At 45.9% G+C, this 222-nt stretch overlaps 1 protein-coding gene across 1 annotated transcript in view; it reads right to left on the minus strand.

The window, feature by feature from the left end:
- Nucleotides 1–222, minus strand: part of LOC108802215 (myosin light chain kinase, smooth muscle-like) — a 110345-nt gene that overhangs the window by 72446 nt on the left and 37677 nt on the right. The window lies entirely within an intron of this gene.

Here is a 222-nt window from a genome sequence, read left to right on the forward strand (position 1 = left end):
TCCACTCCCATCTAATAAGCCAAGAACATTCCAATCACATCTGAACTATGCACAACTATCTACATGGTCTACAAACCCAGATATCACTCCTCCTTACCTACCTACCTGGTCACCTCTCCCTCTCACCTACATATCCAGGAACCACCCAAACTTAGGACATTTACCTATCTGGTCTATAAATTCAGGTACCAGCCCTCCTTACATAGCAGGAGCACCTGCCCT

This window comes from Nanorana parkeri, unplaced genomic scaffold (assembly GCF_000935625.1).
Source record: "Nanorana parkeri isolate BGI_ZX_2015 unplaced genomic scaffold, ASM93562v1 scaffold2728, whole genome shotgun sequence".
In the NCBI taxonomy this organism is placed as follows: Eukaryota; Metazoa; Chordata; class Amphibia; order Anura; family Dicroglossidae; genus Nanorana; species Nanorana parkeri.